Source organism: Canis lupus, chromosome X (genome assembly GCF_011100685.1).
Source record: "Canis lupus familiaris isolate Mischka breed German Shepherd chromosome X, alternate assembly UU_Cfam_GSD_1.0, whole genome shotgun sequence".
In the NCBI taxonomy this organism is placed as follows: Eukaryota; Metazoa; Chordata; class Mammalia; order Carnivora; family Canidae; genus Canis; species Canis lupus.
The window spans coordinates 4,132,797-4,147,268 of NC_049260.1; the positions used below are offsets into that span (position 1 = coordinate 4,132,797).

Below are 14,472 nucleotides of genomic sequence, written 5' to 3' on the forward strand. Positions count from 1 at the left end.
GAACTCTGGATTTTTTTCTCTTTCTCTCCCATGTTGATCTGCCACAAGCCAAGTATTAAAGTTCTTCATTTGTGTCTCTCCTCTTCAAATCCTGTTTAAGCAACAGGTAATTGTGGCACCCCATTCAGTCGTGTGTCTGTGAACAGGTCGGGTGACAGGGTTTGATCTGTGAGCCAAAGATATCGGCGTCAGGGAGCAAGGACGCAGGAGCCAGATCAGTGGATTCCCACATACAGAAGTTTCTGGTTGGATCTGTCCTGGTACACCACGCTCTTTACCAAGATCATGTCATGTTTTATGACAAAGGAAATGCTCTTTGAAGAGCCTGGCCAGACGAATCCTTCAAAGAAACTCTGCACCTGTGTCTGTGTCTGCCTCTCAGCCTTCTGCTAACAGACAGTAGTGTGCTATGGAATTAGTGTCTAAAGATATCACTGAATAAACACACAATAGAAAACACAAAGGAAGCAAGAATTATGGGCACAGTCAAATGGGAAAAGCAAAACTTAAATTACAGGTCTGAAAAGCGAGATCTTTTCTTGGAAGACACTGTTCTCCTTTAAAAAAAAAAATGATTCTAATTCCAAGAAAACGGAATGTAACACAAAGGCTTTGAAAGGGAACAAGGAGGCAGCTCAGCACTAATTCAGTTTAATTAATGCCATCCTGTTCTTTAGTCCACAAACAATTATTGCAAATGCAAGATATCTATATCTGCCCTTCCTTAAGTGCTCTCTATACTTTAACAAAACCCATTTTATCATCCATTTGTTGCTACCAAGAATGAACTCTGAATTATTCCAACAGCATTTCTGTGCTTCGTATAGAATAACTTCATTTTACCATTGATTGAGGAGATAGGAAAGTCTGCTCGTTGGTTTGTCTTGTCTAGGGCAGGTTGAACAAAATCTCACCAACATCACTAAAATCGTTCTATTTCTTTTAGTAACTTGGTACCATACTGTGTTTGTTTCCCCGCCACCACCTTCCCACCACCACCCAATGGTCTTAGCAACAATCACTAATGGATATTAGGAAAATGATTCTTTGTAGTGCTTCTAACTCTGAAAGTCACTAAAAATTACTGTGGTCAGTGGGATGATAACAATTAGTGAGATCTCCCTTGTCTTTTTATAGGGTGTTTTAGTAAATGACATTGAGGACACTGGGAAGCAACTTCTTCTCCTTGAAGGAAAAAAAATGGTCCCATGTTCCTACTCAGATAAAGCACCAATTGTGAGGGCTGACACTTGTAGCTGGGACCAAGGGCTTAGAACCCTAGAGGGCCCCTGATCTATATGAAATCAACTCTGTTCATCTCACTTTGTGGATATCTCTGGGCTGGAACCATCCTCTTCACTCTTTCCAACTTAAGTGCCCGGACTGTAACATGCAGAGATTCTTAGGATGTGTAATAATGACTTGAAAATTCTCTTTGGTATCTCACATTTATTATTATTGTTTAATTCAACTAAATTTGTCACTCCATCCGATACAAATATCCCAATATTGGGTGCGTCATAAAATTAAAACTACAAATGACCAAAAACGGGCACATCCAAAAAAGATGTGTTAAAAATAACTTCCCAGTCAATAAAATTGATACCTCCCCCAGAAATGCGCTATAAATTACTTGCCACTTCCCATATTGGACATCTCAAAGAACTGAACAATAGTTGTCCTAGAACTTTGTAAATTCTACATCACTCCTTCGTACCCTAGGGATATGTGCACCCCAGTTTGAAAAGCATGGTCCTAGAGAAACATTATCATTACATATTTATTCCTGACCACTGGGATCAATCATGTACTGCACAGACAATCAGGTACTGGAAGCCCACATATGACACAGATTACTTTGTACTAAGGTTGCCATACTTGGCAAATAAAACCACCACGGGATACTCAGTTAAATTTGAATGTCAGATAAACAACACATAATTTTTTTCGGTGTATGTTCCATATTTATGTGAAATTCACATTTAAATGGGTGCCTTATATTTTATCTAGCAACTGTATTTTGTACTGGTGTACATAAAAAAAAAAAAATCACACTTGGCCAAACCGCACCGGTCTTCAGATCTTCCTGTCTTATGCCCTACACCAACCTTCCTTTCTATGATGTCACTATGTATCCTTTCATGATGGAGCTGCGTGGTCCAGAATGCTTGGTTACTGACCATTTCCTTCTACCCCAGCCCAATGTTAAAAAGGGAATTTTGCCATTGTCCGGGGGTGTACAGAGGAGCTAGCAAAGGTGGTTCAAATGGCATGGAGAGATGAAAAGATACGTCAAGTCTGCCACAGAGCAACGACGACCACAGGACACCTGTGACTCTAAACGAGACAGAGGCAAGGACAGTGGGTCCACCTGACCAGGAGAAGTGGAAAGTGGGAGATTGGGGGGCTATTCTTTCAAACTTTCCATTGGGACAAGGTCTCAGCTCTAGACTTTGCTTGGCCTTGTTTTTCACGGTCTTTTTTTTCTCCCGAAACTTCACGGCAACATTCAGCTCCAGTGCCGTCTTGTGACCTGAAGGATGGGAGTCACGCTCTAAACTCAATAGTAGCTCCTCAGACGGTCTGTGGTGCTATTGCAGCAAGTCACAACCTGTGGATTGGTTCAGTGTCTCCTCCTGCCAAGCTTAGGTGTCAATGCGTGTTGATTCCAATGCCTGTGGAACGACTGCAATGACTCTGGGGTTTCTGACAGATGGTGGTGCCGTCCAAAGGCACATGGATTGCCTAACAAGGACCAAGTTTCCAACGTTATTTATTTAGTTTCAGGTGTGTTGAGCTTGAAAACACACAAAGAGGCAGGTGCATAAACAGATCCGGAACTCAGGAGATTATGTAACGAGTGTAAAGTTTAAGAGCACAGAGGGATTGGATTAAATCCTATCTCTGCTACACCCGAGATGTTGACCTTGGGCAAGTTCCTTAATCTTTATATGCCTTGGTTTTCTTATCTGTTGAAGGGGAATAAGAATATTAAGATCTACCTCCTAGGGATGTAATGAGGACTGGGTACATTGAGCGTCTGGTGTAAACACTTTGTTAACGGTTCCATCTTGTTACTCTCCCACATGAATCATTAACAGGCGTTTCTCCAGGAAGATGTGGGATTGAGTAAGATAGCTTGGGAGGACACTTGGCAGAGGTAGAGCAAGAGAGGGCTCAGGACAAAAGACCTGCTCACCTCTAACACATGACCATCTGGCAGAGGAGGATGAGCCCAGGAAAGGTTACAGGGAAAGTTAAGGAAGAATGAGAGAGGACAGTGATGTGCCATGGGGGAAATGGCCAAGAGGCCATGTTGGTAAGAAATCCCATAAAAACAAAGCTTAAAAAAAGGGGGGGGGGGTGTATTGCAATCAATGATATGGAATTTTTGGAGTCTTCGTGACAACTGTTCGGGGCGTGGGGATGAAAGGGCCAGAAGCAAGGCCAAAATCGGCCCTGGAGGGAATGAGAGTTAGTACATGCAGACAGCAAGTGTGGACCACTATCTTGAGAAGCCTGCTCCTGAAAGGAGGAGAGAGAAAAACTGAGGACGTGCATGCTTGAGCTCGTGTTCTATTTAAAAGCAAAAATGTCTCACGCAAAGGGCATAATTAGGTAGATTTGTTATACGCCACAGGATGGAAGTGTATAGAGCCGATAAAGTAATGGCTTTTGCTATTTCTGTTTCTGTTCCTAATTGCTACTGAGCAAGTCACTGTAAATCAGAAAATTTAGGAGAGGCAGCTCTTCTGCGTGGGGACCTTGAAATGCAAAGAAGCTCTGCTGGAGGCAAAAGATTTCGAGGACCTGTGGTGCAGTGGACAGGACCCAGCCTGTACCCCGAGGACTCACCCCGAGATAAACAGGATAAATCATTCTCCTCTACAGTCCTCTCCTACCCTTCCTGGAGCCTCCGCTGTGGTGAGTAGGCTCAAAATTTCTTGCTGTATAAAAAAACATGTTTAATGTTTAAAATGCTAGCTTCACATACTCAACTCTTCTGCAGGTTCATGCCCCCAAAGCTTTTAAATTAGTAAAACTTAGCTCATCACTTACCTCTGTGAACACCTTATGCGAGCAGCCTCTTCTTTAATTAAATATACGTTTATAAATAAATGTATGTGTGTGCATGTGTTTACGGGCACGCCACACACAAGTACCTAAAACTTCCGGAACCGGGCCTGTCTTGGCGCCTCAGCGTGGCTCCTGCTTATTAACTCAGTTTTGTGGTCACAGACTGGAGCCTTCCAGGCAGGCGGATGATTTCATACCGGACAGGTCAAGGCATGCTTACCTGGGCTCCCTCATCCCTTGCAATCCAGCGGCTGATGGATGATGGGCGGCACTTGCCAGGAGGGCCTCTCCTCCAAGGTTACACAGGGGAGGCATGTGCTTCTGCAGTTCCTGGTCTGTGCAGGTGGACATACACAGATTTTTTTTTTCCCTTTTCTGCCACCTTCCTGAAAGTGTATATCTCCTCCGCCGTCCTTGGTAACCGCCGTGCTTTCATCCTTGCAGAGTCAAGCATTTGTTCCCAGGGAGGGATTAAAGCACAGATCAGACCTTATAAAGCGGAGCAAGCTACTGTTTCAGGTCAAAGGTCACACGAATTATGTCAATTTAAGAAGCACCTTCACAAAGCAACTTTTTCTTTCTTTCTTTCTTTTTTTGCAAGACCAATCCTCGCCAAAACTAAGAAGAGCAAAGGGGAGCAGGAAACCTTTATGTAAATGTCACATTTTACTTTCAAATTCCTAAGCACAATTATCCATTATGTCCCAGAAAATTGGTAATAACTTAAAAAAAAAAAAAAAAAAAAAGCAGATAATGGGTAAGTACTGTGGCAGACCAATTATAATGTATGCTTAAAATTATCTTTTTTTGCAAACTTGCTCTCAGCTTTTTGGTTCTTTTGATTTATGTGGACCGTGACTTTTTATCTCTAGGTTCCATCTCTCACTCTGAGAAATCTGGTGAAATCTTTTACACTTAAGGAAATGGAGGGAATCCAATTTCTTTTCTCCCAAGATGACACAGATTTTTTTTCTAATTCATCATTAATTTATTATGCTGTTGAACTTTAAGAAAACTTCTATTTGCTTTTATATAGGTCCAGATAGCGATATACAAATCATGGGTATTTCATATCACTAATGGGTGCATGGCAAAATATAATTTAAGAAAAAGGTTTTCAGTAACCTGTTCTGTACTTTGCACCTGGCAGTTATAAGTTGGGCAGGCTTTTAAAAATCCTTCAGCAGTTGGATACGACTACAAATAGCAAGATAGAGCACTTATTTTGAGAAATCTTTTTTTTTTTACCCTCCATAGACTCAAATCTATTAAAAAAATTATCTTCTTACAGTGTTATTATAAGTCAGTCCATTTAAAGTGTGGAAGTGAGAAAAAATGTGCCTCATTTGTATTTATTCTCTCTGGGTTGAACACGATTTATCATGGATGTAGCTGCACATGATTTTATAGCTTTTCCTCCTTATGAAATGTTGAGGTGGCAAGATTTCCCAAAGGAGACTCCCCCCCCCCCAAGCAAAGCTCATGGCTTCTTTGATGGTGCTTCTTCTCCCCCTTTAGTTGTGGAGTTTGTTCTGTTAGTCCTCAGGTCGACTCCTAGGGGTATTTAGGATGATTTGATAGCTACTTAGTTGTGTTCATGGGATGAGAGGAGCCTAGGGTCCTCCTACTTGGCCGCCATCTTCCTTCTGTTGCGGAGACAAGATACATTTTTATCCTTATTGACAGTCTTGCCAAAGTGTGGGGGGAAATGTGTGACTGTGAAAGGTTTCCTTAGAGGTGTCACAGAAGTCACAGCATTAGAGGAAATAACCTTATATTGTAATATAAATTTCCCGATACTTGGAGATACATTTATTGTTAGAAGTTGGAGATCCTATTTCATGAAAAGAACTCAAGAATTCTAGATAGCTGTTAGAGGAGCCACATGAAGATCTTTTCAAAACGCAAAGATTTGCACACTGTTATCTCTACATTTGGGATCACTGACGTTGGATTAGCTCTTGCTTCTGCGTGGTTGTGTTCACTGCAATCAAGAGATAAAAGCCATTCTGGAATAATGTGACAACACCGAGCTGGAATCTTAGGCCTCTAACCTTTAGCCTCTCCTTCCTTCTATGATAAAAGGCCTTTTCAGTCCTCTCCAGGGCTCAGCTTGATTCATGGTTTATAGTGGTGATTGACACCCTTATGGCCCATGGGTCAAATCTGGCCTTCTGGCTGGTTTTGTAAATAAAGTTTTATTGGCACTCAGCCTCACCCATTGGCTTACATATTGTCTGTGGCTGTTTTCATGCTATAAGGACAGAGTTATTAAGGCAATTATGGGTGTTGGTGGGAATTAGCGGACCAAAGTGTCATATTTACAATAACTGAATTACAGGCAAGATAGAAGAAATTGTTATTTATCAGCCAAAAGCTGAGGATAACCACAGGCTCTAGTTTACTAAAACCTTAAAATAGCAAATTCTCAATCTAGGACCCATCAGAGAATTATCTTGTGGGTAGTGGGGGTTGGACAAAGTGGTCTGCTAGTCCTGAGTGAGCAAACTTGAAGAAGTCTATCTGAAATGATCAATCATTTTGTTAACTTTTTTTCTCTAGAGTCTGACATTCAGTGTCATACCACAGAGGAATAATTTCCTTTTTGGTTGTGGGGAGCGTTCTTCCAGAGAAAGCATTCCTCCCTCAATTCCCCCTTCCTCAAAGTTGGGGTGGCAAGAGGTCCCACTCTTTTGGATTCTCTCTCTCTCACTTGGCTGCCCTGGTAAGGAAGCCTATTTGTCACTGTCACCAATGCCCAATCCACCCAAAGCTGTCTGTACCAGCCTCCAGTGAAGAAGCTGTTGACCTGACTGTTGTAGACTCTGAGGTCAATTCTCCTCTCCACAAAAGAAGGTCTTTCTTTCCCATTATTGGGAACTATCCAAGTCTAAGTGTGGGATTGAAGGGGAAAAAAACAAAAAACTATGCAAGTTGCTTTAGTTCCTACTCAAGATCTCGTCTGGGCTGAGCTACAAGAGTGGGATGCATGTCTTTGGCGTGATCTGTTAGGGTTTGGGGTGAAAAGTAATATAGAATATTCACATTCCAGACACTGTGTTCTGTGTTTATATTTTTAGGGAGAAATTGAGGAGACAGTTCAGCTTCCTTGGATATGCAGGGGAGAAAAAAATTTTCCTCCTCCCTCTTAGGTTATAGTAATGAGGCCTGTGAATTAAATTGATAAAAGACAGATTAACAGTATAAATTTTTTATTTGTGCATATGAAGTCCTTCATACAAAAGAGCCTAAAGACAGGCACCTGGGTGACTCAGTCGGCTAAGCATCTGACTTCAGTTCAGGTCATGATCCTCAGGTCCTGGGATCCAGTCCCATGTCAGGCTTCTCTGTCTGCCTCTGCTGATACCCCTGCTTGTATGTACTCTCTGTCAAATAATTTTTTTTTTAAAGTTATGTTTTGTTTTTTAAAGAAGAACCTAAAGAAGGAGTTAGACTAAGGAGCTTACATGCCATTTTAACAAAGCACCATGAACTGTATATAAGTGACAAGAAAAGGCAAAGGTGTTTGGGCTTCAAGGGGTAGTAAATTGTGGGAGGGTAAATATTCGGGAGGAACTAATGAAAGATAAGGATTATTTTAGTAAGATTTGTATGGTGATCTCCTATGATAAGGGCTGTTTTCCTCCTGGTATAGGGGAGAGGAAGGGAAATACTTTCTTCATGAAGGCAAATGCATGCCCTGCTTTGGGGCAGATAGTGGGAGGGCACAGAGCTCTTTCTGCATTTCGTGCTTCTTAATTGGCTTCAACTCGAAATAACCTTAGGCTAGAGTGGCATATTTTGGGATGGCATATTCTTATCCCCCCCACCCCAGATACCCAAAGGATGAATAGTGTTCCCTAAAAACTGATGTCTACTCAGAATCTCAGAATGTGACCTTACTGGGAAGGAAGGTCTTTGCAGATGTAATTAGTTTCATCATCCTGAATTTAAGGTGGGCCCCAAATCCTTATAAGGAGAGAGGATATAGAGATGCACAGGGGGAAAGGCCATGGGGAGAGGGAGGCAGAGAAACAAGTGATGCTGAGCCAAGAATGGTGCCACTGGAAGCTAGAAGAGGCAAGTAAGAGTTATTTGTTAGGCTCTCCAGAGGGAACATATCCCTGCTGACACGTTGGCTTTTGGACTTTGGTTTCCTGACCTAAGAGAGAATACATTTCTGTCATGGTAAGCCACCAGTTTGTAGCACTGTGTCCTAGCAGCCAAAGAAAACTACAGCTGACCCATGACCAGCACACATTTAAATGGCACGGGTTACGTGTGTTGTTTTTTCCCCAAAAAATAAGGTACAGTCCTATAAACCTATTTTCTCTTTCTTATGATTTTTTTTTCTTCCTTATGCTCTTCTTGATCACATTTTCTTTTCTCTAGTTATTGTAGGAATATAGTATATAATGCATATATACACTATGGGTTAATTGTTTATGTGGTCGGTAAGGCCTCTGGTCAATGGTAGGCTAAGTAGTTAAGTTTTGGGGGGAGTGAAAGTTATATGTGGATTTTCAACTGTGTGGGGGGTTGGCCCCCTGAACCCCCACATTGTTCAAGGCTTGACTGTAATACACATAAACACCTCATCCACATCCTTCAGTAATTACGTGTTCACATTTATCTCTGTGTACCAAAAAGTCCCTACAAGGTGGCTTACTATCTACTCTTATGTACTATTTATTGAATAATTTAACTCTTACCATATGCTGGGCGCTATGAGTGGCTTTTTACTGCACATACATTTCAAGGCTTTCATATATATATTTCAAAATTGTGCTACCACCTACACATCTCCAGAGTCTTAATCACTAGCACTTCTAAAATATTTAATAGAATAATAGAACATTTCTTCCTTTGCCAATTATCATTTCAGCAATTACTTTAATATCTAAAATATTTTAAAAGTTTCTTTCATCTCAGCAGAAAGTCTTTCTACCCAGGGAGCTGTGACTCAAAGATATATTTCAGCCTTAGGCAAAACTGTTTCATTTATTATCCCAGATTTTTGTTATTTGGGTTTTCGTTGTTGTTGTTCGCAGACTTGGGATCGAATGAAAATTTTACGCCAAGACTTTATCCAGTGTAAGGAGCTGAGAAAGCAGGCAATATTCCCATGTCCCATGTCAGGCTCCCACCTGCTTTGAATATGCTCTGAATATTAGGTATTCAGAGAGATGGGTGGGGAATAAAACCTTGGCACTCTGGAAAACCATGTTTTTATTAGTGCCAGAAATATTCAATGGGTACTTGTTATCTCCACTCACAAGATCTAGGACTCCAACGTAGGATGTTGGCACTTTACTAGTAAAGATAAACTGCCTTTCCACAGGAGTCTTAAGCTCTCTTAAATGGTACCACATTTTCAACACTTCACAAAGCATCAAACACACTGACACTTGAGGCAAACATGAATATTTTATTCTCCCTCAATAAAACAGTTAAACACATCCATTCTCTGCCATTCAAGGTTTTATGACCTAAGGCTATGGCTGCACAATTCAAAATGAACACAGGTGAGGAAAAGAAGAAGAAGAAGAAAGGAGTCCAAAGCTAACAGTACTCTCCAGAAAGTTTTACTTCTCTCTGTTGATTATGTTGCTTTAACGGAGATGTGGAACCTACCACGTCTTGGGCAAAGGGTGGCCACAGAGAATTCTGGATTTTGCTTCTCTAACTGGAGTGATCCTTTCACAGTGATTCTTTAGTGAGTCTTCTGAAACTCATCTCCATTGTTTTTTTACCACCATTGACTATGGCCCCATGCCAGTTCTGCTGGTGCTACCTTCTCACCTTTCTAGGAATGTGAAATTAGGTGATCTGAAGAGTCTTGGCAAAGTAGCTCCCATCCACAGAATTGTCACTGCCTCTAGAATTCAGAAGAGATGGTGCATACAGTGCCCACTCAAAGCCGGACATGCTCCATCAAAAGAGGAAAGCAGATGGCAATGCTGCCTTTTGGATCTAGGTCAGAAAGGGGGCTTCTGTTCTTCACAGCAGAAATATGTCCCAGACACACAACTTCCCTGCCTGTATTCAGCTGGTCACCTCCTCTGAGCACACAAAGTGATAGATTGTGGAAGACTCCCGGCACTTCCCAAGAGCTGTTTGGGTGCTTCCAACACTGAGATGCACACAGGTGTGCATATGTGTCCAAGGGCTTCAATGTCCAGGGGCATGTAAATGTGATTACCATAGTGTAGCCCCATCTGCGTGCACTGAAGAGAGGATATCTAATATGTACATGTAGCAGAATATTTGGGATGATTCCACATCATTTGAAAAACATACTAGAGGTGATGATACTACATTGTATGTGCTTACTAAAAAGTCTGGTACAACATAGAGCCAAGAGGTCATTACCCCATCAAGAGGGAATTCAGAGGAAGAGCTTGCAAGAAAACTGGAAATGAGGAGATAGGTTTTCCAATTTACATTTATACTTCTGTACTTTTCTCATTTTGGGGGGTCTTTATAAACAAATATTTTAGCATTTTTTCTTTATGGGCTTTCAAATGGAATGTATCTGTATTTTACCTGTTTTCAAACTATAAAAACTAGGAAACATTAATTAAAAAGTCAGGGGGGAAAATGTAAGGAGGAAATCTGAATGGTCAAAAGAACATGAGAAGACTATATTAACAAAGATGAAAATTTAAAAAAATAAAATCTATGAAGATACACTGACAATACGTTAAGTGCCCAATAATGTCAGTTAGATGAGACAAAGGCTGTAATATTGACAAAGTCATGTCTGGTCAGTAACAATGATATCAAAGAACACTATGTATTTTAAATTCATAAAGACATTTTATTTAAGGATCCTGTGTTGTGGAAGGATATTCTCCAGGTCTTGCTATAATGAAGGCAATATGGAAGGTTGTGCTATAAAATGTAAACATCAGTCATTCCAGTGGTAGGATCATTGTAGAACATCATCGCATTCTTTATGCTCATAGACACTTCCTAGGTTTAGAATGAACATGCACTGATCTGATATTTGGCAAAGAGGACATATATTAAGAGGTGCATGTAGAATCTTGGCCCAAAGTCAACAAACACAGATGGCACATTTAAGAGTAGAGTGGCTACAGATGGGGAGTGACATGAACATGTATTGTTATCATATCTTATCACTGAGGCTATCAATTCAAGCAGTAACCACATAAAATGGGCTTTAAAAAATATTAGGTCATTTAAACGGAATGAATATTGTGGGCCATATCATTCTTAATTTGACCATGGTTGAAGTTACAGAGCAATGCTGAGATGCAGACAATTCTATTTGTCCTTTACACACATTGAGCCTCTTTCCACAACATTCACCTCCGGGCTTTCCAACAATACGTTTTTTTTTTTTTTTTTTTTAAACCCACTAACTTTCACATCCAGCCTTTTGAAAGGAAAAAGAACAGGAGGAAAATTGAGTGTCAAACACGATTTGTAGCCCCCCATACCTCCATGACTGGAGACTGCAGATAAAACAAATGAGGAGGCCCCCGACAGAGCAAAGCCCTTTCTCCTAGCACACAAATGGACTATTTTTATATTCAGGAGAGAACTCACCTAAAAAAAAAAAAATGATCCTTTGGTTCTGACAGATATTTGCAGGCTTTAGAAAAGGGGAGGAAAGGATCGCCTTTCTCAATCACTGTTTGAATAAAGGTCCTTATGTTAAACTGACATCTTGGTCTTAGGATGAAACTCTTCTGAGGCTCTTAGAAAATAAAGAAAGTAGGGGTTAGAAATCTGCTTTTTCAACTCCAGGGTCAGGCTCTCAAGTACCAACTCTGGTCTCCTTTGCTTCCTTCTCCCTTCACTGGTAGGGGCAGCTGAGCTTTCACATTTCATACGGTGGAGCAGAGCTTCTCAAACATTAATGTGCACACAAATCCACTAGGGGTCTTGTTAAAATTATAGATTCTGATTCCACAGATCTTGGTGGGGAAGGGACCTGAGATTCTACATTTCCTACAAGCTCTCAGGTGAACCAATGCTGCCTGAACCATGCCTGAATTTGAAGGCTTACAGTGCTGAGGGAAAGAATAATATTTTCACACCCATGAGAATTTTCCATACTTTGCACATCATATGGCCAACTTGCGCAATGTTTCTGGGTATACTCATTTTTTTATCCCAGATTGTAGATTGTGTAATGACAACAGAATGAAATGTCCCTGAAGTGAAGCAAACAGTAAAGAAAGAGATGTTCCAGGGTGCTAGAATCTAGTAGGTCTGGAACCTGACGGTACAAAAATTGAACCAACTAAGTGGCATCATGCCCTGCTAGGAGGCAAGACAAAAATCACAATTTAAGAACATAGGCACACTAGCCAATTTTGTGGTAGTGATGGAGGCAGGTAAAATTGGTGTTTCCTAGGTCAACCCTCTTCACTGCATAGAAGTCAAGAGCTGTGTCACGTGAAGTCAACCCATGATGCCATGATATAACAGGAAGGTATAAACCAAGGACCATTCATTCTAGATAACTGCACTTTATCAACAACCCAGAATGTACCCCCCTTACCAACCCACAATACAAATGGCATTTAGAAATTTGTCTCCCTCACCAATCTCCATGGGAAATCCAGCCACCTAAAGAATTTTTTTGAATTTACTTTGTAGACTTTTATTAAAGATATCATAAGTGAGACAAAGGAGGACCGACTTCACACATTTCACAGCTTTTTATCCTCCAGATCTTTGTCACCTTGTATGCCTGTTAAAAATTTCCATCTCCTATTCTCCTCTCTTGTCTCTTTCCTCCTTTAATGATCTTCATCCCCCTCATTGAAGCCAGGCCACACGGCATTAAACCCATATGCCCTATCAAACTCCATGCTCCACAAAACCAAAGAGTGCTGCTCCCCTTTAAGTGGCTATTTAGAAATCATTTAGTTTCTCTTAGACACTGATGTGACAGTTCTATGTCAAATTAACCAGTCTAAGGGATGCTCAGATAGCTGATAAAATGTTGCTTCTTGGTGTGTCTTTGAGGATGTTTCTGCAAGAAATGAGCATTTGAATCAGTATCCTGAGTAAAGAAGATCCACATTCAGCAATGTGTGTGGGCCTCATCCAATCACTGGGGGTTTGAATGGAATGAAAAGGCAGAGGAAGGGCAAATTCTCTTTCTTCTTGACCTGCCATGTCCATCTTCTCCTGCCTTCAGATACTGGAGCTCTTGATTAGAGTGCTTTACTTGGCAGTAAATTGCTTTGTACAGCCTACAGCAAATCAGGAGTAATTTTCCTTTACTTAACACTTTTTATCTTGTTTTTTATTTTGGAAATATTTTGGATTTACAGAAAAGTTATAAAGATAGCATGGAGATTTCTCACACACTCTACCTAGCTTCTCCTAATGTTAACATATTACATGACCATGGCCTGCTTGCCCAAACTATGCAGCCAACTTGGGACACTACTATTAACTATATTTATAGACTTTATGAGGATTTCTCCAGTTTTTCCAAAAACGAGATTTCTCTGTTCCAGGATCGCATCCAGGATACTACACTGCATTTAGCCTCCTAGTCTCCTCTGCACCATGACAATTTCTGAGAATTTCCGTGCTTTTTATGACCTTGATGATTAGAGATTTTTTTAAGAATATCCTTCAACCTGGGTTTGTCTGATGCTTTCTAATGATTAAACTGCACATACGTGTTCTGGGAAAGAAGTCCTCAGAGGTGAGATGCCCTTCTCATCATGTCCTATCAGAAGTCCATGATTTCCATATGACTCATCACTAATGATGTTAACCAGGGTCACTTGGTAAAGACAGCATCTGTTGAGTTTCTCTACTGTTCATCATTTCTTGTGTTGTGTGACCAGGGGATTTTTTTTTTTTTAAGTATCAATTTCCAGAATATCTAAAGATTTATTTATTTATTTATTTATTTATTTATTTATTTATTTATTTATTCCTTTTCTCTGTTTTCAATTTATTTCTAATTCAATTTCATCTTTGTTGTTTTCTTCCAGAAGAAAAAAAAAAATCTTACATACCATATCTCTCATAGAACTCTCCTGCTTAAACCTGCAGGCTATTCTTGGTTGGGATAAAAGGAAACCCATATTTTGAGCATCTCCACGGTGTGAGGGAAAGTAATAAATATTTTATATATATTTCCTACTTACATTTCACAAGAGTTCTCTAAATTAAATATTAACAGACTGTTTTTTCAAATGAAGAAGCTAATTTTCCCAAGGCCATAGTTAAAGGCAGTAAGTAATAAAACAGGTATAAGAGAACCCAGATTCTTTACCCAGAGGTTCAAGATCACCCACAAACTTTTCAAATTTGACTTTGTCACTCTACTACATGGGTCCAATCCCACCCATCCCCCAACAAAGAAAGGTCTATGCCCTGTACTATAAGCAT

General features: G+C 40.4%; 1 long non-coding RNA gene across 7 annotated transcripts in view; it reads left to right on the top strand.

Moving 5' to 3' along the window:
- The first annotated feature begins 2,151 nt into the window (after positions 1-2,151).
- The window catches only part of LOC102152065, a 50,863-nt gene continuing 38,542 nt past the window's right edge, over positions 2,152-14,472 (top strand). For 6 of the 7 annotated variants that reach the window (XR_005386086.1, XR_005386089.1, XR_005386087.1 and 3 more), the window contains exons 1-2: positions 2,152-3,924; positions 13,584-13,777. This is a non-coding gene — a long non-coding RNA (uncharacterized LOC102152065). The remainder of the gene's footprint in view (positions 3,925-13,583; positions 13,778-14,472) is intronic. The other variant, XR_005386092.1, reaches the window with a different exon arrangement.